The sequence below is a fragment of the Toxotes jaculatrix genome, chromosome 1 (assembly GCF_017976425.1).
Source record: "Toxotes jaculatrix isolate fToxJac2 chromosome 1, fToxJac2.pri, whole genome shotgun sequence".
In the NCBI taxonomy this organism is placed as follows: domain Eukaryota; kingdom Metazoa; phylum Chordata; class Actinopteri; family Toxotidae; genus Toxotes; species Toxotes jaculatrix.
The window spans coordinates 1158826-1183957 of NC_054394.1; the positions used below are offsets into that span (position 1 = coordinate 1158826).

At 41.5% G+C, this 25132-nt stretch overlaps 1 protein-coding gene across 2 annotated transcripts in view; it reads right to left on the bottom strand.

Moving 5' to 3' along the window:
- Positions 1–1257, bottom strand: part of dok4 (docking protein 4) — a 55502-nt gene extending 54245 nt beyond the window's left edge. For both annotated transcript variants that reach the window (XR_005893932.1, XM_041035396.1), the window contains exon 1: positions 946–1257. The gene's annotated coding sequence lies outside the window, so the exon portion shown is untranslated. The remainder of the gene's footprint in view (positions 1–945) is intronic.
- Positions 1258–25132: the final 23875 nt, after the last annotated feature.

Below are 25132 nucleotides of genomic sequence, written 5' to 3' on the forward strand. Positions count from 1 at the left end.
AAGGACAGGATTAGGAGTGTCAGGAAATACTAAATATGAAACTTACAATCCTGTGCAACAGACAAACTAAACCAACAAATAACACCCGGAGCAGGAGGAGGGATGAGAAGCCACAGGGCTCGTTGCCACAGCATCACTTCCCCAGAGCCAGTTAAATGAGAGGTCGCTACCTGGACTTGACCCACAGTCATTAAGGATATCAGTATAACACTAACAGACATGATGTTTGTATACATTTGCAAACAATTTTAAACTGACTCTGTCCACCTGAGAGACACTGAAATTGGCCGGAGGATGTACGATGGTTGGTGGCACATGGTGGAGCCTGCTGCAGAGAGAAAGCCTCATGTTCTGATATTTTGTTTCCAGCTAAGATCATTTAAATTAACAAATAATCTGCAAATCTTCCATTAACCAGTCGTATGGTCGACAGAAAGTTAGCAAACAGTCGAAGGGCCCCCACGAAATATTTGCTTTTAAAGTTCAAAACCTGAGAAATATTCCGCCTTCATAAACATTTAGAAACAAAGCCAGCAGATATGTGGAAGCTGTGAGGATGAAGCCAGAGAATTTAGCCTTTCCTTCTGCAATAACAATTTCATCGACTGACTGATGATCAAAATGTTTGCTGATCCACTTTCTAACTAATCACAGTTTTTGGAATAATAGTGAAAAACACTTCTCTGAGTTTCTAAAGAAATTTATGATTGTATAAATATTTTTTTTCCTGTAACTGAACAGTTCTTCAAAAACGTAAAGCGTGGAGACGAACAGGATCTTTAGACCTCAGTGGTAAAAACCGAAATAAAAACTTTAATGAACATCACAGCGACAGCCTGATGATGTAGTGACAGAGGAATCAAGTCGTAATTCAGCATGTACTCATATGACGGAGCACCGCAGGTAAACCCTCCCTCAGACATTCATGCTCTCCGTGGCTCTTACCTGCTTGACAGATGTGACAATCAGTGAGCTCCAGCGCAGCGGGGGGGGGGGAGCTGCGGCCGGGCGGGGTCCCGGTGTGTCGGACGGGGTCCCTGTGCCTCCCTGCCTCCGCTGTCTCAGTCCTCCGCTCTTGACCTTCCTGCTGCGGTAGTCTACCTCCTTGCGGCTGCAGAAGACGCCTCAGTAAATCCAACCAAGCCGGAGAGGGGGTGGGCGGTGTGGTGGTGGGGGGCCAACCTTCGCAGAACGTCTGTCAACACACGGGTGGTTTGTTTTGTGCGCAACAGCAGCGCCGATGCGCTCCACCGTCCCTCCCTCTGCCTGTCTGTCTGCGACGCTCCTCCCGGCGCTGTGCTGGGCTGAGCCGGGGACAGCAACCCGACAGGATAACACACACACACACACTCAGACACACACACACACACAGACAAAACACGCCCAGCCGGCCAGCCACGCGCCGACAAGACCCGCCTTCTACCGTAATACTCCGAAGAGCCAGCCATATCAGGTCAGGCCCCTGTTGGGGCACTTCAGTTTCTGCTTCCCATCTTGAACACAGGCTCCCTTGAACCCAGGAAATGTCTGATTGTTGTCTTTTTATTTCCTTTGCGTTGAATTCCTTCCAGTGGCTGGTCACTCTGTGGTCTGTTGCTTTGCTTGTGGAGGTGAAGTAAATTAGCATCGTGCTTCCTCTGAACTCTGATATGCAAATTCCTATTGCTGATTAAACAACAGCAAAGCACCTTGACAGTGCTGAGCTCTGAGGGAACAGAGACCCAGAGAGTCCAAAATGGAAGAAGCTCTCGTATGAGCCTTTGAGCACCATCCATTTTTATTTAAAAAAGAAAGGTCTGCTGACTGAGGATCGCTATCATCTTCATTTCCATTTAGTAAAGATTAAAACTGACCACAGCAGTCAGGAGCCACTGCATGACCTGCAAGTTAGCTGCCATGTCATCGAGAACAAGATTAAACACTATTCCAATAGTAGAATAACTACGAAACTCAATTAAGAAAGATAGCTGCTGTATGTACATACAGAAATATGAAATGGAAATTGTTGAGTAGTGTGACTATAGTACACAATAAATATAAATATTGCACATTGATATTGCACTAATAATTGAAGAATAAATATAAAGGAGGAGCTGCTCAGTGCTCTGGACACTCAGTGGTGGCAGAAGCAGGTGTGTAGAGAACCACCTATACTTAACCCTCTCACCTCCACACAGCTGACCAGTCATAGCGTGAAGTGGGCGGGATTCTCCGAGTGTCAATTTTCAGAATGTCACTCATTCATGTCTTATTACTTTCTGTTTGTTTTTTTTTATTTTATTTTATTCCTGTTTTACATATGTTTTCATGGAATAAAGAAAAGTCAAACATGGACAGTCACCAGGTAAACACTAGGAGAGAAACCACTGAAAGTTGTCATATTTTCACTCCGCCTGCTAGAAATCCACTCACCAGGCTAAATCTGTGTGAAACACATAGACAGCAAAAGTGTCAACACACATATAACCACCTCCATTTTGCTCCACTGAGACCTCAGGTGGTCAAAAAGTGGACACTGGAGGAAATACTGTCATTTAGATTCTAAAAAAAAAAACACATGCACGGAGCTCGGCTGCTGAAATAACAGAGGTGGTGTGTGATGGTGAGGATAAAATACAGTTCAACCGCCGTGAACCAACCATATAATAGTCGAGCAGGTTATTATGGAGCTCCATTAGCCTACATGAGAAGGTCAGAGAAGCTCACACATCAGTCGTGTACAGGAACAGCACAGTTTCACTAATAGACGGTTTGAATGGGGTCAACTGTGAGACTCGGGGGAGCTGTACCAGTTACTATCAGAATGATAGATGAACACACTGCTCTCCCGCTCACTGTGTTCACTGTGAAATGCTGATTGGAGAGCTTTTGGGTGTCGCATCAGTGCGTTACCTTGGCTGTGCTGGAAATGAGCACCAACTCCATCAGTCACCCTGACAGCCAATCAATTAGCCCGGCCAATCGGGTGAGAGTATGAGTGAAAAATGCGGGTCAGTGGCATGATGCTCGGTGGCGCTGAACACACCTGCTGAGTGCCCAACAGCCCAGGTCTGTCAGTACCAAGGTTTCATCCTTTATGACAGTCCAATTAAGGAAGGTTTTCAGTGTTGCATTGGGTTGAAGGCAGACCAACCCCAGGTACACAAAACAACATGAATGTCCCCTGGAAAAGGACTTCATTTTTCAGACTGCTTACCTTGACAGTTTTACGGTTTTGTTGACTGATGCACCTGCAGTTCAGCCACGGATGCCTCGGCCTCTGTAGATTTGCGCTAGTTGTCTCTTTGAGAACTCATACATCACTTTCTTGTTCCAGACAGGACCCTTCAAAGCTGACAAAAGCTGCTAACTGATATGTGACCCAACATGGTATTGTAACAGTGACTGCCAGTCCTTCTGTATCAACTGTGGACATTATTTTTCCTTCACGCTGTATCTTATATTCATTTAACTCGTTTTCTGCTGCAGACAGTTTTAATGCATTCCATGACTGTTTCACAGTCACTGTGGAACTTCTTGGTCTCCAGCAGCATCAGCAGTAATCAAACCTTTTAAAATAGCTCAGCTCAGATTTTGAACAGAAAGCAAACTGCACCTTTCAGCTCTTTTTCTGGCTTTTTCCATGTTTTACTACAGAAAAAAATGACTATAAAGTGCTCTGATGTTGCCAGAAAGGAAAAATTTGGACCCATCTCTGTTCACATTTGATAGATTTGCAGAATTGTTATATTATTATAAATGTAGACTCCAGATTCTGCACCTCTACATGATCACTGGGGGGACATCAACTGGACAAGACTCGGTCCACTTTCACTCACTTTGTGCACTGAACTCCCAGAGGGGACAGGACCCTGCAGCTGCTGCATGCTAATGTCAGAGAGGCCTGGAGACTCTGCCTCGTACATTACTTTTAGCATGTTTTTCTATTCACTTACTGTGTATTTCTTATTATTACTATTTTATAGTAGTTTTTACTTTTATACATATTTACTTCCTCTTTCCTAACTGTGTGTAGAGTTGAAACAGAGGCAATTTCCCTGTAGGGATCAATAAAGTTTTTCTGACTGTCTCTGAAACAGTCTGACTGTAAATGGAGGGGTGCTGTATTACAAGAGTTACGGTTGGATTAATAACAAACCCTCATCTCTAGAATATACAGGTTGCCTGTGTGTGTACACAGTCACAATCAAGAGCATGCATTCATGTGTGTCCTCAGGTGTTGAACTGTATAGTGATGACACAGCAGAAGTCACACACACACACACACATTGCTTGGCACTCGAACTCCTTGACACAAAAGATGTAGGAACTGAAGCACAGCGGAGCAGCTGAGGCTTACAAGTACACAGAGGACAGAGACAAAACAAACTCACCAACGCACGCGCGCGCACGCGCACGCACACACACACTCACACACACACACACACACACACACACACACACACACACAAAACACACAGCTCCAGCGTGAGCTCAACACTCCAAAACAAATGCAAATATGAAAGCGCTGAATCAGCCAATGTCGGCTTGACCATCTCTCACAGTTTATGGCATAAAGAGAGAAACAGAGAAATGGAGTCGGTGCAGTGTGATGGAAAGAGAGAGGCAATTTGTGTGTGTGTGGAAGAGAGTGAGACGTGGTGCCAGTGAGCTGATAAGGGTGTGATAGTACTGACACAGAGAGGCGCACGGGACAAAACACAAATATGAAGGCTTGCACTGACAGGCCTCTACAACACACAGTGTGCACACGCACATGGACTCACACACGTATAGACACAGGCCCATGGTGAACAGGCCTCAAGGGTAAATGTTGACACTATCATATTTATTACATGAAGTGCTCCTTCTGTGTCGTCGCTGTATGTGAGTACCAGTGCGTCGTAAGTGTATGTGCGTGAGTGCATGTGTGAGTGTGTGTGTAGGTGTGTGTGTAGGTGTGTGTGTGAGAGAGAGAGTGTGCGTAGTGAGTGTAGATCGTTCATAAATGGATGTAATGGGCTCCATATGGTGAAGTTGGAGAGCTGGAGCAGAGTGTGTCTGTGAGAAATATCACCCCTGTCTCCACCTTTCACACACCGCTGAGCTAGCACACACATGCATGCACATAAACACATACGCGCAACAACTTCCTGTGGGGATAAAGATGCTGTTTCTCCAGACGGTGTTTGCGTGCAGCGTGTTGTCAAATGGAAATGATTAGAAGGAAACACAAAATTATCGCTCTGGATAAGGAAACAAAGAGAAAGATGGGGGAGGGGCGGAAGAAAGGCAAAATATAAAAGAGGGAAAGAGCAAGAGAGGGGGAGGGAGAGGAGTATAAAGTAATTATTATACACTGTATGCAGAGAGGGGGGGTTGCTGTATGTGGGCTTGACTCACTGGTCTACAACAGACAATGGGAGACTGAACATAAAATCAGGTGTAGGATCAGACTGATACACAGTGATGATGTTGGGCTTAAAAAAATCAAATATAAAAATGTATGCTATTCAAAAATGTATCAAAAATCAGATATGGTTCAGTCATAATAATCAACGGGGGTGGGCGAGGGGGGTGCAGACTTGGAATATAATCCAGGCTGAGAATCTAATGTCAACCCTGGTCCATACATACACATTCACAATGAACCATGAAGAATCCTGGCTTTTGTTGTCATCTTGGATGAGGGCTTTGTCCACTCTCCTCCACAGATATGACCACTACCACAGAAATGGTCATACACAGACCCCCCCTAATCCAACACTGGAAATGTGTGGGGGAAAATAGCTTTCCAAAGCTATTTGACCATCCAACAAGCACTTGTGGTTGGAGGCTGTGTAGCACTGTATAGTGACAAAAGGCCTTTTGTTTTACTGCAACAACATTTTTATGATCGTAGGCAACAGGAGGGTACTGTAAATCAGTTCATCAACAGTTTTCTCATGCATTAATGTCTCAAATAGTTTCTATCCTTAATGATCCCAGTGCAGTCCAAAATTCAGAGATGAGGACTAGTTGGTGGAACACATAAGGGATGGATTGCTTGCGGCGCTATTTGAAGGAAGTGGTGAGAAGTAAACCCACAATGTCACTGATAGAAATTTGGGAGGATCAGATGGGGTAAGGATTTTGATAGAGGAAGTAATTTTCACTCATCAAGGTGTAATGCTACTTAAGTTTACATAGCCACCCTCCAGTCAGTGCAGGAGCCAACAGAGTCTCCAGAGCTCCTGGCCATCAAGGAGTCATTAAAGCATCAAGAGACTCAAATATTTTCTTTAACACAGAAGTTTGAGTCTCAGCTGGTACTAGAGCAAAGCACAGCCAGACTGAAAAGCCAGGTCATTATGCTAACCCGTTACCAACCCCTGCCCACCAGCTCTGAAACAATATCCAAGCCTATAGTCTATGGAGCAGCCAGTAATGGAGCCAACCATTGTCTCTTGCCAGGTATCAGAAGTATCTGATGCTGGTTCCAACCCAGTCTCCCCAAAACAGCTAATGTACTTTAGCCAGTGTACTGTAGTGCAGCTGACTATGAATGAGGTTGGTCCAATTGTACATTAACATTGATTTTTTTTCCCAGCACACTATGATCCAGATCAACATACACTCAAAAACTGTAAGTAACTAAACCTCATTGCTGTCAATACTAGGCACATAGAGGTGGATGTCACAGTCTTAAGTAGAATGCTTTGTGGTTGTGGTGTTGTTGTGTTTGTGGTGCTGATTGTCAAAGACCCCCCCCCCCCCCAACTCTATGTCCTTGTCTTTCCTTAGAATTACTAATGTGAACAGCGAGCTAGCCTATCTCCATCCATGAGCGATATTAAGGTTGTTGCATTCAGTTCATTTAGCAGAGACCATTAACCCAACAATTGTTTGGGGTTAGTGTTGAGTCATCCAACTTTAACCACCAGGGGAAACTGGAATCAAAGATTTGCTCATAAAGTACAAAGATGTGTTTTCTACAGGAGATAATGACCTGGGTTGTGCAACACTTGTGGAACATCATATTCTATTCATAGAAGATGTCCGAACAGAGCAACTATACCGTTGCATCTCTCCGTCTCAATTTGAAATAGTCAAAGCACACATAAAACACCTACTATTGCACGTGTGTGAACTATAGGCCACTTTGTCAAAAACACCTAAAGATACCTACTCACTGCCCAGGACTGAGGGGTCAGTAGACACCTTTACAGGGGATAAATGATTCTCTACCCCAGGACCCAATCAGTGGATACAATCAGGTCCCTGTTTGGCTCTGGGAAGCCAAACCTCTGGTTTTTATCATTAAATGTGTTTTCTGTTCATTTTAGTGTTTTTATTGTTGGAGTACTGTAGGGGTACAAGCACCTTGAGGTATTGTATTTTTGTAATCATTGATATAGAGGCTCTGCCATAACTTTTATTGTAGGTAGAAAAGCTGAAAAGCGATGACTGTGTTTGTTATGTATTTATTTAGGGCTGCAAATTATGAGTTACCTCCCAGCAAATTTGGAACAGTGCTCTGTTTGTTTACAGGCAGGACATAGACTGCCATTTATTTTAGGGAGTTTAGTCCTTATTTACTGCACTGTTTTTACTGTTCTTTGTAGAATTGATTTTATAGAGTTTAAGTTTTAGTCCTGTCTCTTTGTGTTTCTGGTGCAGCAGCTGATGGTGGCCTCCAGTCACAGATGTGGTGGGTGCGCTGGGTGTTCACTCCCCTCTGATGGTGGTCTGGTTTGTGGTGGCACATTTTATTAGGTGCAAAACAATCTGGAGTAATGGAAGAATTCTTGATAGAGCTCTGAGATCAGTCAGAGCTTGAACTGTCACACACAACAACACATTCACAGTCACAGGAAGCTCCTTAAGCTGTGTTTCTACTTAATACATGGGGTTAACAGCAGTCTTGCCATAGGTTTGATTTATAGTTCATAGTTACAGTCTTCTCTCTAGCCATGGAAACTTTGCCTTGTCCCATTACTGTATCAGAGACTACCGCCATGCAACTACCATGTGAATTTTCTTTCAGTTACTGTTAGAGCAGCAGTCACAGCGAACAGAAGGTTTGCAGTGGAAATGGCTTTGTTAGACAGTGCAACTTTACTGTGCCTTTCTTCAACCAGCTTCATGTTATCTTCACCAAACAATCTCTACCAACATCAGAGAGATTTAGGAGACTGACCAATCACAGGTCTCACAGGTCTCAATTAATAACCCATAATGACTTAAAATGTAAATCTCTCATTTACATTGGGCAGTTTATCTCATTCTTCCTGACAGATCCTCTCAAGCTCTGTCAGACTGGATGGGAGGTGTCTATGAACTGTGTGAATTATGGGACCATATGTACACAGATTTCTAATCTGTGTCCAATCAATTCAATAAAAAATTTTCAAAAGGATAATTAAAGCAAAGAAAACTTTTTGATTTTTAAAAACACGTTTTCACTTTGTCATTATGGGTTATTGGGTGTAGACTGATGGACAAAAATGCAATGATATCATGTTAAATCTACAACACAATGAAATGTGCAAAAAGTGAAGGAGTCTGAAAACTTTCTGCTGTCATTGTATGTCCTGTCACATTATTTGTCAGTCCTGTGGTGTTTAACCATCTAATCTGCCAAAAATATAAGCGCAAGACGGCGTTAAGGTGGACCCTGACTGAAATAAATATCTACACTGAATTTACACTTTCAAGAATCATTGACCACTACCATGGGATTATTTGCAGTGCCGCCCTGAGGCTTCTCACAATGGAGTTTGCTAATTGGTTTACAGCATCAGTGTGCTGTAATTCCTGTCATAGTGTCGCACTTATTTCTTCAGAGCCTTATACAGCTGCACAGTTGTGAAGAAGAGGAGGATGAGATTGTAATAGTGTGTCTATGTGTCTATGAGTTTGAGGCATGAAGGTTCCAAACACCTCACCTTCTGTTGTGTCTTGAATCAGACCGGACACAAAGTCTAGAAATATTCTACTCTGAAACATTACAGCGTACTCTGTATGTGGCACACACATGAACACACACACACACACACAGAGAAAATTGAAATAATAACAACCATAAAGTAAAATGGAGGGCGATTTGTGCTTGTATTAAAATGCAGAATCTCATTAGCAAGGTTATTTCAGAGTTAGCTTTCTTTGTTTAAAACGCCTGCAGAACAAAAGCCTCCTTTCAGCAGAGGCACTCCCACAGCCCACAGCTAATGGACTGTAATCTAGATAGAACACATACACACACACACACACACACACACACACACACAGCAATATTTCAGTCATACCTTTGCACATGCATACACAGCAGAATAAGAACTATTCCACACCTGGGAAATACCCTGTATATTATGATGCAGCTCCAAGTCATCTCTCTCCATGAGTTCAGTGTTGAAGAATCCAGGAGTTAAAGGATACATCAGCACTTTTGGCTTATCCCTTTTGTGTATGTCCATGCATTTAAAGTCACTGTTAGGAGCAGGTTGGGTTGGACTGATGGGTTGACAAAACACAGGACTTTGATACAGGTGACCGCTGTTCATTTCCTGTGTCAAACCAACAGTCAGTGTTGTTTCTTTTATCCTTGGCCATTTCACAACCTTAACTGTGTGTCTATTATTGTAACCATGATGATGAAGGTCCTCTAACCTTAAGGAAGTATGTACTTTAACCCAAACCGTGATCTGTTCCCAAACCATAAAAAGTTCTTTTTGCACGTAAACCTAAAGCTAACTAAAGCCAGACTATCCCGCTACCTTAACCTTGTGTTTATTATTTTTACCATGATGATGAATGCTGGCATATTCCTTTGGGTTGTTTCCAAAGGTATGAACAAATGGTTGTTCTGGCTGGTTTATGTTGGAGGACTTGTTAGACAAACACAGTTAAAGACCAGCTGATGAACAAGGTGGTGCATTTAGCAGCCAAAGTGCCAGATACTTCACTCAGGACTTGATAGAGAGTTTTCCAGAGTTAACACAGAAAGCCACAGCTTGTTCCACTGCCTCCAAGTGGCTGGAAAAAACAATGCTGCTTCATTTGCATCATTTTAGAAGCAGTGATCTCTGTTTCAAAGTCCAGCACCTGGGCAACACATACAACACAGTCCTCCTTATACGGACTTTGTATCACACAGCTTCGCTCTTGAAAGACAAAAGTCATAAATCACATGGCTTCTCTGGCTGTTTATCTTATTTCTACATTTGCCACCGTGTATTGGACAGATATTTATTTGCTCTTTGATTCTTGAAGAGGTTTCAACACTCATTAAAGAGTTTTCCTCAGTTCTTCAGACTGGAGAGTCCCAGGCACTTACACCTTACCCTGGCCCTCTTTTACTGACATGCAGGGAAGCAAACAGGTGTGAACACATCAGCCCACACATCACAGGGCCAGCCAACTAAACTGGAGAGAGGGACATAAACTGTGCGCATTGTATCACTTTCATTTGCCGTCTCCACATTGCCTTATTTAGGGCAATACTGCCTACCATGGGCTTTTGTAAATGGAAATATAGATTCCAGGAGCACTGCTGGATATCAATCCCATTTATATCAGCAGCCATGCCAATTCAATCCACCAACAGATGAACTGTGTATGCAATATTTGTTTGTAAAGTCAATTCTTCTTTCCACACATTCACTGCTCTGCACCCCCTTTCACTCTACCTTCTCCATTATACTTCCTCTCACTCTTCACAGCCATAGTAAAAAGACTGATTGTGGTTGTGCTGCTAAAATGTCCGGTGCTCTGTTGACTTGAGTGACTGCAGGTTAAAAGTTTAGAATACTGTCTTAATACTGTTATCACTGCTGACAGTTAAGGATCAAAAAGTAAAAGGATCAAAATCAACACAGGAGAACCAGAGATACTGTATATTTTATTCCCCAAAATCCTCTTTCGTGTCAAAACCTGGTGCCTACAATAACCAGACTGCAACTTGACTGCAGATAGTTTGCAGTGTGTTATGCCAGTTGCGGCTCTCACACCCCCAAGATTTTTTTTAAAACTTTTCAACCCTGTAGTCTTTAGACCCAACCAACACTGACTCGAGTGACATCACTTGAGGATACTTATCAGACTTCACACAGCTTCCTGTGGAGACACAAAGAGCTTTAGAATGCTTTTTTACATGTCCAGTTGTACTCCCCAACACCTGAGACGAGATCTGGAAGGCCAAAAAATGTTCAGAAAGGACTGCAGGTCTGCAGAGCAGGCGGCAAAGGAGTTACAGGAAAGTTTAGCTGACACAGGAGTGGTGGTGCACTGATCCACTGTGCAGAACTGATGCGCAAACAGGGTCAACATGGAAGAGTCATCAGAAAAGTCAAAGTTCAAAACTCTGCAAAGCAACATCTGGATAAGCCAGAGTTGCTTTGGAAACAAGTGCTGTGAACAACCACCATAGGCGTGTTTGCAGAGACAAAGGTGCTGCAGTTGTGTGGCAGCCAGTGGCAAAGGAAATAGATTCCACTAAATATCAGCAAATCCTATGTGTAAATGTCCTGTAGTCAGTCACACAGGAAGTGAAAGTGCTTTCTGAAACACAAGCTGAAGCTTCTCAGTGATCTGTTATTGAAAAGCTGTGGGTAGATCTTAAACATGCTGCGTATGCAGGACAGCCTAAAAATATCTCATGACTTGAAGAGATCTGTAGGAAGAGTGGGTAAAAATTCATCAGTCAAGAACAGAAAGACTCGCAGCCCTTTTAACTGAGTCACTGACTTAGTAGGTGCCCAAATGTTTGCAAATGTCACAATGATTTTTTGCTGTTTTTCAAATTAATGAAATAAACAGTGTATTAATATTTGAAGAAATGGTCATTTTTGATTTGAATTTCTAATTTTTCACTTCAAAAATCAGCAAAATATGGCAGAGTTGCCAACATTTTTGCACATAACTGTATTGCATTTTTTTCTGATTGAGAGTACTCTACTTAAACTTGGTTTATGGGTATTCATAACAATGAAATCTATGGAAGAACTCTGTTGCTAAATTGATTATCTTTTTACAGAGGATCTGGCTTGCTGGCATTTCAAGAAGAATTGCAACATGTTTCGAACTGAAAACATTCCATGATTTTGAAAATAGTAACCGTTTGTTGCCTTTGGTACATCTATGTGATCACAACCCAGTTATCTCTACTTTTAATGATGAAAAACAGAGCTACTAGATGGAGGCTTAACTCCACACTTACACAAAAATGACACCAAAACCCCTGTTACACTGGATGAGCTACTTAAAGCAATCAAAGCTACAAACAAACATGTATGTTGTATGTTGTATGTATATGCGTATATGCGTATATGTATAGAGTCATTTCTGTTAAAACCTCTACAGTGGAAGACTGACAGTGAGGAAAAAATTCAGTAGGATACATGGAGGTAGTTGGAAACATAGCCGTTGAATTGTGCTGTACAAGCTGTTTGCACTAATTTGAAGGATATTTTATGCTTTTTTTGTCTGGGGTGGGGGGGCACCCCTACTAACCACCATAGTTTGTGATAAAGGAGATGGAATCATGGCTATGAACTCTCTGTTTTTATTGGTCCTACCGACTTCAAAGGAATTTCATCTGACAATGCGAGGGAGTAGATAATGACTGTATTTTCATTTTGAAGAGAAGTGTTCTTTTAAAAACGGACAGTTTTTGCACTGTAAGCAGCAGAAGGCTGATAAAACAGTGAAGCCTTACAGACATCATTCTGTCCCTGACACCACAGGAGCACAGCGGCAGAAAACTGATTCAGCAGCTTCTGAGCCACACATTTCTCTCTTCCAGAACAAGAGTCATACCTTGGGATGGGATGAGGCTAAAATAATAAGAACTAGAAACTAAAAATCTTTCCAGTAACAACCTTGAGTATTCCTGTCAGGGTTATATTTAGTCATGAAAAGCAGAAGCGGGTTCAAATTTTTGTTACTTTTTGTTAGTTACTGCTGTCCCTTTGACTACTGTACGACATTATATCGCTCCACTTTCTTCACTTTCTCAGTTATAAGAGGAACTGCACTATGATGGGATGCTGTCTTGCACATTGAGCACTCACATACAACACCAAGATTATGATATATGTAGCGCAGACTGTGAATGAATTTAATAAAATGTATTAAGTGTATTTTTTTTTTGTGAAATGGAAGTTCTGACCATGTTGACACGTATAATTCTGGTGAATAGTTTCCAGTGAGGCAAAGTTTCGATTTGTGATACAGGGATGTATAAATGCAATATGTATAGTTACAGATTCTAAGACTTGGAGGCTTCACACACACATCTTCAACCCGACAGCACAGAAGATCTACACAATCAGCACAGTGTGAAGGTGGACACCAAAGATCAGAGTCACTGATTCAGTATCTGACCCAGTGTGAAGTGTGGTCACAATCTCCTCTTCTGTTCCTGAGCTGTGGCGTTGAATAACGGTCAGGGAAGCTTGTGATGTCACAGTGAAGTTGACCTTTGGCCTTTTGGATATAAAATGTCATCACTTCATCCCATTAGACATTTGTGTAAAATTGTCCTATAATTAATTTATGTATTTTTGAATTGTGGCCACAAACACATTTTGTGAGGTCACAATGACCTTTGACCCTCGACCACCAAATTCTAACTAGTTTGTCCATATGGTTTTCTCTTGACTTCCGTCTACAGACAGGAGACTGACATAGATCCTCTCACATAACTCACAGTCACATGTTCATGAGCATGGCATTTTTATTTTTTTATAACATGAAGCAGTTACTCTGGTCATTATTCTTTAAAGTACTTTAACATGTGAAGTGATGTAATGCAGGAACAAACACAAATATCTGGACTATATGTAGTTTTTGTTTGTTTCTCTTCATGATGTCCTCTACATCCCAACAGTTGACTGACTCTATTTGCTGAGTTTCCTGGACCGTGAGATTGAGGGTGAATCAATGTAGAGTGGTGACAGATAAATAAACACACACAGCTAAGGTGGAAAGAGCAGGGGCCAACCCATGGCCCATTTCCTACTAACTCTACTTATTTCCTCAACAGTTTCCTTTGCTTCAGGAATTTTTAGCAGAATCCAAAACTCACTCTCTCAAAACAAGGCTGGAGAAGGCAAATCTCAGCACTGAGGCAGACGGCCGTCCACCTTGAGCCGGGTTAAATGGATGTTCTGTGTAAATAATATTACAGAGTATGGTGTAAACCCGTTCTTTATGAAAAGTGCCCAGAGATCATTTCCGTAATGATTTGGCAAAAACTCAGAGTCAGCTATCCTTGGCACACCAACCAGGAGGCCTCTTACTCTGCTAAAATGGTAACTAACTGTCCCGAGGTTTTCTCTGTCAGTTAGTTTGCAGTACTTTGATTTAGCACAACTTTAGTTAAAAGTACACTCCACATGCACAAAATACAAACCAAAATAATAACAACAATGTTAAACCTAAATTTTTTACACAGGATCCCTTTGTTAGGCAGGGTCTCATAGACATATCACTGCATGGACAAAATGGGCATTTACCCAGGGCCCTGGAGTCAAGGAGCTTTAAGGATTTAAGGATTAAAGATTTTTTTTCAAGTGGGTAGAAATGTGTGTTAAGAGGTCTCATTTATACACAAGTAGGTCTATATGTAGTAAATAAAAACATGATGCAATTATAAAAATCACTTTCAAAGTAACCAATCGCTTGGCTGACACTAACCAGCACTAAAAGTTGTGTTACTTCACTAAACAGCAGCAGCAGAGTCTCTCCAAAGTCCACAGGCTGGTTCTGGTACATGAATGAATGTAGCCAGCCCCACAGCTCCAAGGTGGTCTCTTTGGCATTCCTTGGTGTACAGACTGCAGTTCGACTTGTACAGGAGGTGTCGAGGGCAGCGGGTTTATGCGAGAGCTGGTATCAGCAGCGGTCAAGTGAGCCCATACAGCTACAGCAAGCCCCAGTGGGGGAATCCGTGTCAATCAGTCGCTACCAGCACTGCTTAAAGGAGCTTTTTGTATATTTTTGCTATTGCTACACAGCCAACATTACAATAACAGCTGCTTACTGACCAGTCTAGAAGAAATATTGTGAGCTGTTCAGCAGCTCTGGGGCACCCCAGGAGTCTGCAGCCTGCTTTGTTGGGTTGGTAATCCTGATGGGCTACCATCTGTGTTTTAAACGTTTCCACTGACAAACAGCTCTCAGATGAAACACACAGCGCTAATGAGTTGTTCTTAAAGACTGGAGAGCTGCTTGCAACACACAGTGCAGCACCATTTGTTGTGTCATTTCGCAGTTTGTGTCTGCCAACAACAACAGCCAGAGCGATCTTACATCATGGAGCAGATACTTTACTTTTGATGTATGTTTTTTTTCCAATAATTTTCTCCTTGTTTGTTGGCAAACGGATCAATTAAGGATCTGCCTGATAACAGACAGAAAAGTCCTCTGCTCTGTCTCCATGTTCTCCATGGTCTGTTAAAAGCACAGACAAACAAATCCTGTCTTTACTGCTTAGCTTTTCTGCTTTTCTCCACTCGTTTCTCCCTAATTCATCTAATACTGTTTAACAGAGGATGAAACTTTAATGATCCATTTAAAGAAACTGGGACGTTGAAGTTTTCTTTCTTGTTTTTTACCTTTGTATTCTTTTCGAAAACAAGTATGGAAGAAAAACAGTCGTAAGAATGGAGAATGGAAGCAAGACATTATCCAAGCTGCATCCACAGCTCTGTAGATGGCCATGTCAGTTTGTACAGAAACTGCTAACTGTGCCAATGTGAATGCAGGAAGTAATGATGTTTATCTACTGCAGTAACATGTGGCTGTGGCAATTAGGATTAAATTTGAAAATGGTCTTTCCCTTACTTTAAAGCAACATTCCCAACATTTCAGGAAACAGTCGTACTAAGAGGGAAATGAGAAGGTTGATCCCACTTTCATGTTTGTATTCTAAATGCCCCATATCTTAACATTTACAGTTATATCTGTACCATTTATATGTATCCATTTAACACTTCTGTCATGGTGTTGACAGTGTTGATTTGATTATCCCCCACTTTGTCCCCAACTTTTCGGAGGCTTCTTTCTATCTCAGCCGCGCAATCAGTTCATCATCAAATGCTCTGATTGGCTAAACACAGATCAACTCACAAGGTGGTCTGGGATCAGATTTGGTAGAAGGCTACAGTAACAGTACACAGCTGCAGGATTGGGAAGCAGCAAAACGTGGATCATAACATGTACAGCTTACAGTTTATGCTGCACAACCAGCTCTGCACCAATCAGCACACCTCTGTTCATCCTGACAGCAGCCACAACGCCACTCCCTCACTCTCGCTCGCCCACTCACTCACACTAGTTTACTGTTAGCCTGTACACTGCAGCCGAGACACTAGTGTCACCTAAAACTGTCAGGACCATCCATATGGCAAAGTTCTTGTTCTTCAACACAACTGCTAAAAAAAAACAAACATTCTGTCTTTAACTTACAGATACCAACACTAATTTACACACTCTTACCCTCCCACTGACAACTCAGCTACTGGCCACCTATTGGTTATTCACTTTCAATGTAGAAAACTGACCAAGTTCTCACTGGCTTGTAAAGTTGGGGGCCCATCTTGTTATGGAGGAGCTAGAGTGGCAGCAATAAGCAACTTTTTTTATTTCACTGCTTTTATTTTCATTTTATTTTCATTTTATTTTATACACATTTGAGTTTAGAAAAAAAAAAAAAAAACCTTAATCGAAACCATGCTAAGCTAATCTAAGCTAAGATTCACTAATCATCTCCTGGCTCCAGCTTTGTACTTGATGCAGATGTGAGAGTTTTGTCAGTCTTCTCATCTGATTCTCAGGAAGTCAATAAGCATATTTAGCGTGTTGAACTATTCCTTTAGCCAAGAGAATTTAAATATCCAGCCTTAACCACATTTCAGTTGACAACAGTGAGGAAACATCTGTCTGAAAAAGATGGAGTCACACTGGCCATAAAATGTAAATTGTTCATTTAGGTAAATAACCTACAGAGAATGTGCCAAACAATATGTGCAGAGTGTAACACACTGAAAGGCAGGACATGTGAAGGCATTGCTGGGTATTTTGCACTGACTGTGCAGGTGTTGATGTTCAGTCTTGTCCTCCTGCCAGCCCTGATAGAGCAGCTTTCACCTCAGCTCATCAGCCATATAAATGGAAGTCTGCTCTGCTAGCCAGGCCCCAGACTCCTCTTTTTTTTCTTCCCCTCCTCACTGTGTCTATGTCAGTAATTCTAGTCTCAGTGACAGGGGTTCTGTTTTGTGATCATGAGGGCATCTGTGGTGTATAATTTAGTGTGTGCGTACAGATGATGGATGGCGAGAGAGGAGGGGAGAGCTACTTCTGCAGCATTATGTATTAAAGAGGTTCTTGGCTGCAGAGCAATATCCACTTACTGGCACTGACTGCTTCACACTCACATCTCTCTCTTCTTTACTAACACACACACAAACACACCTAGACACACACACTGTTTTCCACTTCCTCACTGCCTTATTCTCATTGCTTTGCCTGTTCTTCACTTTCTTCTTTTAATATTAGTCATGTCCTGACGTAGACTCACTGTAAAACATCATGGGGTCTGAAGCTTTTAAATAAGTTCAATAATTTGTTAACATAAGATTTTTTTTTATTTTTGATCAGCTGGGACAGCAAACAATTCTACACATATCTATCCAAATTAAAAATGTACAAATGGAAAAAAAGGAAGAAGTCTGATAACATGAATGATTTATCTGTCATAAAACACAGTAAATACAGTTCTGTGTATATTTAGCATTTCCTTCCACCAGATCAGGATAATGGTCAGGATCTGCACCAAACCCACAGATATCGACAGCAAAAACATGTCGGATTTTTTTTACAGCAAGATCCAAACTTTATTCTCTGAGGAACTGATGAAAATGTTGAAAAATATCACAATGTGAAGGAAGGCAAAAATTCCTGGATCCTTCTGATCCTCCTCTGACTTCCAGTGAAAGTGAAAAATCGTCTGTCTTTAAAATGAACTAACCAACAAGTTTGTGTTTTCTGACTGACGTTTCTATAACTTAGAATAGATTCTCTTGTCTTTATTGTGTCAGTAGAAGATTTAAAGCAGAAAAGGTTGATTGATTGATTGATTGATTGGTTGATTGGTTGGTTGGTTGATTGATTGGTTGATTGATTTGGCTTCTAAGGGGCAGTTGAATGAGCTGTAAACACAACACACATTATCAGCAGTTATGGAAAACACGTTAGTAAACTTGTTGCATTCACATTGCAGCAGCATTCATTTGGAGTTTAACTGTGGTGTGGTCTATGTACGTGCTAATGTTAGCTACATGAAACATAGTGAAACAAGTGAAATAATATATGCATAAACTTGGCGGGGGGGGGGGGGTCATTCTTCATTTTACTGTCCCATGATTTCCTGAAATGTTCAGTATATTCAAATAAATAAATAAATAAATAAATAAATAGTTGCTTCCAGGTAACTTTGTTGGAATTTATGGACCAATTAAATGAAACATTAATGGAATAAAAAAAAGTTATCATCAGGAACAAATATAGTCCACTTAGATTTATACCACCTTGCATGTTAATGGTAGGTAGAAAGTAGGTCAACAAACCTCACTTCTCTATCTCTTCCCTCATTTCACCTGCCAGTTTCAGACAGACACGTGTTTTGTTTTGTTTTGTTTTGTTTTGTTTTGTTTTGTTGTGTTTCATTTCCTTCCTCTCCAACAATTCCTTTTATTATCCACATCCTGAGGCAGCCTCGAGGCTAAACAGCTAATGACTGTTCACACAGTGCTGGAGACGCAGAGCTAACACGCTGGGCAACAACAACACAGGGGAGGCAGTGTCTGCTGCTTATCCCAACAACCAGGCCTCAGGCTAGCATTCAATCAAATTCCTATTACTGGCGCTTTGAGCATTTTTATCAGCACAGCATCCATTGTTCCAAGTGAGACAGCTACCTGCTACCTGTGATGGGTATCTGCTGAGTGTGGTGAGTGCACAGTGGTTCACAAAAGACATCACTGGTATTGACTGAAGTCCAGCAAGCACACAGCACAGATTTAAATACACACACACACACACACGTAGGTTCCAACGCTACCCCAATGAAGCTCACTGTGTCATTAACCTTCCAACATTTCTCAGTGGAAGGACAATCTCAGCAGTCCACTATCAGAGCTAGTCAGCTGCTAACTGGTCCCACTGGGCAGAGCAAGAAACCACAAAGACTCACACACACACACAAACAAACACACACAGACAAAAGAGATAACCGCAGGCTGGCATGAGCATTGCTTGTTTAAAGATCTATCATCTCGATGCGGAGTGACACTACATCACACATCATTCATTTACAGATGTGAATGCAGACAGATACACTGATTAGAGTGCATAAAGAGAACCAGCCATTGTGTCTGTCACCATTCAGTGACAGAGCGAAAGCTGCATGGAGAGCAGTGTGTCTCCAGGGCCGGAGAGAGTGTGTCCTCTGGGCTCTGGCTTTAACTCAAGAAGGCAGCCTGGAAATGAAGGATTTAAGGGAAAAAGGAACAGCAGCGTCACACTGTCCATACTCATGATATTAGGACGGGGACGATCCCTTTTTCAGAAAGAAAAGTTTGAACCAATTTGAACTAGCATGCAGGTTGTTCAAATTACTTTGAACACAACCTATATACTGTTAAACACAACTTAGCTGGATACATTTGAGCTAAATGTTAGAAAATGTCAGTCATGCTGATGGAAACACTTGCAATATTTAATGTTTGTTTAGGCTGTTTGGTTCTTAACACAATAGATGGAGCTAATGGAAAGATAAAGTATCCATTGTTGGAAATTCATATTTGTATGAAGTCAATATGATTGTGCTGTTGGGTTCTCAGGCTGGAGTGTTTGGTTTGCTGTTTACCAATATGTCTGAATAATTCCAGGAGTCATAAGTGACCAGATATGATCATAAAACTATTCATTTGTTAATTTTATACATTTATTGATAGGAATAAAGATTTTAAGAAAAGATGCTTAATGCTCTGCAATCTTTTTTTTTGTTTCCAGTGTCCAGTCACAAGCTCCTCCATTGGCTACAATAATATTGGGCAGTGGTGCCGTCCGGAGTGGGGTTCAAACCCATAACCCCAAGAGATTGAGTCTCATGCTCTACCAGCTGAGCTAACCGGGCGGCAATAATGCAACAGTGATGTTAAAATCCAGTGTGGTGCAGAGCCACACTGAGAATGGAATCCTCTATCTCACTGTGAAGTTCAACTTTCAGCTACAACTTTTATTTTTAAGTGTCACATGAGGAAAACACTGTTGTTTATGATGTCAAAAGCAACATATGTAACTAAAACAATATGACAATATCTTCACATCTTGTAATCAGTGATTTTAGGTAAATAAAAATAATATTTTACCTGTTATAATTAAGTTGAGGGCTGGCATTTGGCCTGTAGAAAAAAAGGCGTCATCAACCATAGCATATGAGGACATACAGTATATTTACTGTATCACCAAGAAGGTGGCATTCAGAGGAAACATGATGCTCACATACATGTTTCAGCCTGCTGGATCCAGTGCTGTAATAATGCTTTCAGTAAACCTAAAAGACCATGTTGGTGCTCAGGGCGATGATTTTTTATATGCATGTCATCTCTGATTTCAAGACCTCCTGGAAAACCTGCAATTTGCATGAATGAGACAGCTGTTCGAGCGCCGGGGACACACCATGTGGCCCAGTGTAAGTCAGTAATATATGCTGGTCACTCAGAATGATCAATGCACCAGAGTACGACTTCCAACCTGCACAAGATGACACACAGGGAAAGATGCATGTCATTTTGTCATCTGTAAATATGAAACACATTGCTACCTGTTTGCTTTCAACTGTGTCTGTCATAACCATGTCAACTTGAACCATGACTGAAGCTGTGAGGTCTGTGCATGTGCCTCTTTTTTTTTTTTTTTTTTTTTTTGAGGCCAGATTCTGTCAAGTGTGCACAGAAGACATTTATATGCAGCTGGATGTCTCTGTTTAAACTTGTACAAGTTTAAAGGACATGCACAATATAAGCAGATTACTAGGACTGGGAGATTTCTGTCCATGGCTTTCAGAATACTCTATTCATTACAGCAACATTTCATATGTTCTTAATTCCCTATTAGTGCTTACTAACTCAATAAACATCAGTCTAACTAATGAGATGAGATGCCAGCACCTGTCCAGTGCAATTTACTAGCTGATGTTATGGCTCCATTTTACTTTGGATGAGGACTGACATTATTACATTAAGTTTTAAAATACAGCTGTGTGCACTCATTCTTAATTTCTGAGTATTCAAAACAATATTGGCTCAACAGTGAATGAACAATAGCACTATTTGTCCACAGCCTGGCCAATTTTGGGGATGCCAAAAAAAAAAAAAAAATCTGACAGGACTCAAAATAAAAGCCACTGGTCCACATGCCAAGATGTCTCATTTTCCCATCAAAACTAAAGAGGGCACGGAGCCAAAACAACAAACAACATGCTGCTGTCAGAATACTTAATTACTCCTTTCTATCATTCCCACACAGGCTTCATGACAGCCTGAGGACAAGCAGCTCTGTGCATTTGGATGAAGGGAGTGGACTCTGATTATCTGAGTTTTAACAAGAAAAGCACTTGCTGAATGTTTCATATACTTCATTGTGCAGCATTTTTGCACTGGTAGCAAAAGTCACATGTTTAGGAAGTGGAGAGGGCAAAGAGAGCCGGCGGCTGGAGGCAGCTACGGGAGAATCGGGGATATCATCAAACCACTTCATTTGATTTTGTTGATATCATATTAAAGCTAAAGGAGAGGTTTTACATGCACACAACACACACACAGCACTACATTGCTATGCAACACAGTGGTTGTAGGTGTATTAATCATGCAACCTGCTAGACCCAGACCAGGTGCAGCCCCATCCCCGATGCTCCCTGACTCTCTGCCAGTGAACGTACACGTTTAGAACATGCATCTTTCAGCCAGCTGAGTGCTGAGTGTCTGCTCTCTGAACACGGAGCTCTGTCCTTAGACACGCCAGCACAAAGTTAATCATGACTTTTTCATGTGCCCACCCCTGACTCTGGCCTTCTGTGATTGGTCAAAGAAAAACCTATAATGGGAATATCTCAGTGCTGCTGCCAGGTTGTTCAAGGAGTCTGAGTCACAGGACAGCATCTCTTCACGTCCAGACACGTTTTTTTTGTTGCAGTAATGAGACTAAATGTAATCCGTTGGTCATTATCACATCCTCCTGGGGTACTGTAGGCTCCACAAAATACCCAACATGCTCTGTTTCTGACCACAATTCAAGATCTTGTCTTAGATTAGTGGTAGCTGTCTGAGTTCACAAACTTTAATAAAGTATAATTTACTACAGAACATCCCAAAACCACAGAGGGGCTAACCCCTTTGAACCGATTATAACTTTATGCAGCACAAATACTGCACTACACAACTTAGACAAGTTTGTGTTCTCTTATTTAACTTGAATGATAAATCAGCAAATAGACTGAAAATAATTATTTAACACAAAGACCTGCTGAAAACAGGTCTGCAGAGACTACACATTAAAAAGTTGAACTAACCTGCTGCTTTCTGACTACAGTGTGGATTCTTGACTTTTTGTGCAAACACACACACACACACACACACACACAATATGGTTTAGGTATATTACAAAGATAAATCAAGTGTATTCTGGTTTACTATACAGTATTCTACTAGAGTCTACCAGAGCCGTCCTGTCTCCTAAAGATTATGTTCGATTTGCAACAGCAAATATGTGTGGAAAGAAATGTAATGAATACAATCCAGCATATGTTTTTTATTCAAGGAAACATTTTTAATGGATGTGTCCACACTCAGTTGGCAGTTTTGCAACTTCCCATTGTGTTCATTGAAATTGTAATCAGATCACAATTACTTCTCCTACAACACCTATTTACCATTGTAGTTTACTTGTATAGAAAAGTTATTTTTGGGAGACAGGATTGAAGCATGTGACTCCAACACTGACTGATCCAATAAAGAGACAAACAAGACCAGGTTGAAAACTAGTTTATGGCTGAGCAGGCCTTTATCTGTCTGCTTCTCTCCTCCTGTCTGAGCTCACAAACAGTCATTTAAATGCAGCTGAATTCACAATAAAACGTGTGAAACAGAGACTGAAACGTGTCTGCTGATTTTATCATCTGACACAATCACCACACAAGGCTGTCCTGTGATTTCAGATAAATTTACCTGTAAAATGATCAGTGAGAGAGAAAGTTAGAAAGTCATTCATGTCTATATCATCTGACAACTCTATTCTACGTAGGAGAAAGTAGCTGAGGTTTGTCCAAAATGTTGCTAGATTTGTTGCTACAGCCAATGACCACAAAGATATTGACAGTATGAAACCTTATAATATAAATAATGCAAGTGTTATATGTTTTCATTTTAATTCATGTCCAGTCCTGAGATCCTCTTAGTTATTTTCAACAACATTGTCTTTGGATCAAGATTCTAAAACTTTAGCTGTTTTTCTCAAATGCATCATGCAACCTCCCATCAGTTTGTCAATCTCCTTCTGAAAGAGAAAAAAATCGTGGGGCTTTCTCACACGTTGCCAATGCTTTCCATTACAGTCAACAGTAAGAGGGAGGGAGAGGAGGCTGAGATTCTCACTGAAGAGTGCAGTAATTGCAGCACTTTAGAGCTGCACTGAGATGGAGTAATAAAGAGCTCTGCGACTGATTCATTCACACACACACATACAGATGTTATTGCTCTCTGGGAGAATAAGTCAGCCCGGCCAGGAGAGAAAAGAGAGGAGGTAAACAAATAAATGACAAACAAAGGAATGGAGGGATTGCAAACAACTGGACTGGAGGAAGCAGGAGAGGAGGAAGAGGAGATGGTGATGGTGAAGGGATAGAAGCTGAAGATTGGAGGAAGATGGCGAGAACAATGTCATTCGGTTGAGGACGTGTAGAGGAGGGTTATCTGTCGTATCAGGTTTGAGTCCTGCTGCTCCTGCGTGCCTTCAGAGTCAGCAAGATGAAATTAAGTGAGCGGAGAAGGAGGATGAGGGAGAAATAAGCGGAGGTGGAAAGGTTAGAGTTGTAATTAACCTTCAGAGTCAGCATTGCTACAGAATAAACAGCCCAGCCTTCTGTAACACTGCAGCTTTGTTTAACCTTGTGTTCTTCTGGATCTTAGCGCTGCCTTTGACACGGTCGATCAGGACTTTCTGACAGACAGACTGAGGCACTGGGCAGGAACATCTGCTACAGGTTCTGGATCTTTATTTATAACAATGCACATATCATCTTTTGCTCCTGTGAAGAATGGTGTCCCTCAGGGGTCAGTTTTGGGACCAGTTTTTTTTTTATTTTCTCTACACATTCTTCCTCTGAGACGTATCATCCATGGACATGCTGTTTACTTTCATTGTTATGCTGATGACACACAAATGTACCTCCCAGTTAGAGCCACTGATCCTGTCACGTTGAGCTCACTACATGACTATGTGATGTCCAAAACTGGATGTCACAACATTTTCCGCAGTTTAGCTCAGAGATCATCATAATTGGTTCCCAGCACACAGTAAAATAAATCTATCTAGCCATCTACTGGTTCCCTGATGGTTTGGTGGTAACTTAAGCTTCCGGCAGCATGCAACCAAATTTGTGCGGCCTTGTTTGTATCATCATCTATTTTATCTAAGACACAGAGACCATTTTACACACCTTCATCTCTTCATGCCTCGAATATTGCAACAGTCTCTTCCCCTCTTTCTTCCCTCATGTTATTTGTGTGAATGTGACCTTTTGTACAGTCCATGTCAATTTCCCCCCCAAACAGCCAATGCTCCTTCTGCACAGACGTTAGCTGTAAGTTAGCTAGAAACCGATACACTGACGCTGTGTATCGCAGTGAGAACTCATCAGAGACACTGGTTCTTTCTGTCATTTTCTGCAGGCACTCTGCTTTTTCCTCTTGTCTGTGTGTGTTCATGAAACCTTAGAATAAGCACAGATGTTTTACTCAAACTGAAACATTTTCAGTTCCCGCTGACACATTTTTGCATAAGGCTGTGAGGTCCTGTGCCAATTTGTGTCTAAACACACGTTTCCACTGAC